General features: G+C 35.4%; 1 long non-coding RNA gene across 2 annotated transcripts; it reads right to left on the bottom strand.

Moving 5' to 3' along the window:
* Positions 1–360: 360 nt before the first annotated feature.
* Positions 361–2264, bottom strand: LOC144419889 (uncharacterized). 2 transcript variants are annotated; one of them, XR_013474347.1, is made up of 3 exons: positions 1753–2264; positions 1345–1461; positions 361–1193 (listed from the first exon to the last, which is right to left on the bottom strand). It is a non-coding gene; the product is annotated as an uncharacterized LOC144419889 (long non-coding RNA). The 2 variants fall into 2 exon arrangements; XR_013474346.1 differs by having other exon boundaries at positions 361–1461.
* Positions 2265–2786: the final 522 nt, after the last annotated feature.

Genomic DNA, 2786 nt, shown 5'->3' with positions numbered 1-2786 from the left:
ATAAGTAAGTTATTAAACACTTGTAGATCCTTACCACGGATATGGGCCGTGAGACGAAGCCATGAAAACGCCCAGAAAATGAGTTTCGTAGCGCACATCTGGTAACTAAATAAATTCTTCAGTTTTGTGTGAAAACGAACATAATGAACGCATTACAGCTTGTTCCACAATCCTAGTGCGAAATTGAATATAAGAGGTTCCCGGAAATTCAATAACCATAAGTTTACAACACATACATAAGAACTATGCAATTCGAGAGCCCTACAGCACACTAACACAAATGTATTCCTGTAATGTTTTGCCTGACCAAAATCGGACTTCCTAAGTCAATCATAATTTATTAGGTAGATTACGAAAAATATGGCATACATGTAACCAACAACAAAAAATACTTTAATTGTGTGACAGGAATCGGGAGTGACCTCTAAAGCAGCGACACCAACAACGCTGATTCACATAAATAAATTTTATGTAATAGCCACAAGCAGTTTACAACAAGAACAGCATAAAAAGCTACATCCATTTTATAGAAGCTATCAAACGTATTTATTTTTAAGCAATGAGGTCACAAATTAACATCGTGAGCACGAAAACACAAATAAATCAGTTATTTCTCACTTGGAAATATACCGCAAAAGTCAAGAAAATTAACATAATGTACATAACATAGTGAACAGAAATATTACAATTTACAATTAATCTTTTTTTAGTTTATGTGGTTATGTATTTGAACAAAGGCAATAATATTTCTAGAAACAGGACTACGACACTAACAAATGTCCAAAAAACAAAACAAATAAATGATACTTATTAAATCAACAGTAATATCTAATTCACTTTCTTCTGAATTGTTTTCGAAATCCACTCAAAATCCAAATCTCAAAAATCGACTTTTCCTCTATAAGTGTACTGTGATTTTTGCAGTCAATACAAAAACAAAAATCTGTGCAATTTAAGTTGATTTTGGCACACTTTCATAAAGTATTTTGACTATTTTTCTTACACTTGCAGTTTGCCAACTCAAGAACTGATTTGAGGGCCACATGCTTCTTCAGTGAATCATTGTTGGGTGGAGAGTACAATCCTTATGTTTGACAGTGTTAAATAGACGTGCCCTGATATCATTTACATTCTTCATATCCTCTTCAAATTCCTCAGCTTTATTTATTAATGCCTCGTTAACTTCAAAAGATCTTCATAGTCGAGGGAAAAAAATGAATTGAAAATCTCAATGAAGTCTCCAACATGAATTTGATGGGCAGTTCCAATTGCAGAAAAGTGTTAAAGTATTTCAATATGAATAGCCCATCTAAGCTGTTTGCAACTATTATGATTCTCATATACCTTTAAGCTTCAAGACTTCTTGTTTAATCCATTTTATAGCACTGATAGCAGCAGGGATCAGAGCCTGCGTTAGGTCGGATTGGTGGAACATTGCCGTTTTCTTTTGTAGTATAGTATCTAAAATGAGGAAGAAAATGATATTTGGAGCAGCATGAGTTTAAAAATACCCCTAAATACTAACTAATACCTTGAATACATAATGCATTTTATCTGATGTACTAAATGAGCGTATATATGCTCATTGCATGTACTACAGTCCAGCAGTGTTTGCATACCATTACCGGTACTAGACTATATCTACACTAAATTTTGATATATCACAGTCTGAAATGTCCTATGACAGTATGAGTATGGACTATAGACTATATTTTAAAACATCAACTGTTTGTCTACAACTTGATTTCTCACCTCTCAATCGTTTCCAATGCTACCTTTCTTTCCACTCCGGCATAACTTATCATTGCTTCCCGGGTTCTTGTCGACTCTATGAATTTAGATTTAGACCAACCGAAATTTGTAAAATTGATTTTCTTCTCTTTCACACAACCGTGCATTACAGAAACAGCCATTCATTTCTATTTCCAAATATGCTGTGGCCTATATCTGTATATATAGTAGTATAAGTCTGCTGAATAGTCAAGAAGAGTCATTAAATTAATCATAAACATTTCATGCAAGCCAGAAAATATCGTTGTTTGTGACATATTATTCTAGGTCTAGCCTTCCTTGGAGTTACCGCACCGTACCTATTTAACAACGTCTTATGAGCTAGTGCTCAACTAAAATTGCTATTTATGGTAAGGATATGCAAGTGTTTGATATCTTACCTATACTTTTCAACACCTCCTTAGAATAACTGAACTAATATTACCGGTAACTGAAAAAAACTATTAAAAGGCTACTCAACGCAAAAGCGAGCAGTTGTAGTACATCTGATATTCATCCGACCACTGGGGATCCACCTACAGCTGACTAACTTGACTGTTACGTCTTGCAGAAGTTTTCGTTCATTGGCCCACGATACCGGAAAAGCAGAGAAAATAGGACAGATGGTAACACATATTTATTGTAGTAAAAGCGTCTTTTCTGTAAAACGTGCAACTTTTGGAAGTGGGAACAAGGCAATATTTGTTACTAAATTTCTAAGGAACATTTTAAAATCATTTTCAGGTAGTTACCTGATGTGCGCTACGAAACTGAAAGATAAATGGCCTCGGCTCGCGGCCTATACCCCAAAATGAATATTTCCCGTACCTTAAAGCGATTTACCGTCATTCCCGCTTTTTGTGAAATTTCCCGCTTTTTAGTGAAATTTCCCGTAGTTCCCGCCATTCCCGTGGTTCCCGCATTTTAGTTTTTGCAATTTTCCGTCGTTCCCGCATTTTAGTGCATTTTCCGTAGTTCCCGTCGTTCTCGTTTCCCGCATTTTAGGGTTGCCCAGT

Source organism: Styela clava, chromosome 2 (genome assembly GCF_964204865.1).
Source record: "Styela clava chromosome 2, kaStyClav1.hap1.2, whole genome shotgun sequence".
NCBI classification, from domain to species: Eukaryota; Metazoa; Chordata; class Ascidiacea; order Stolidobranchia; family Styelidae; genus Styela; species Styela clava.
This window is presented reverse-complemented; position numbering and strand designations above follow the sequence as displayed.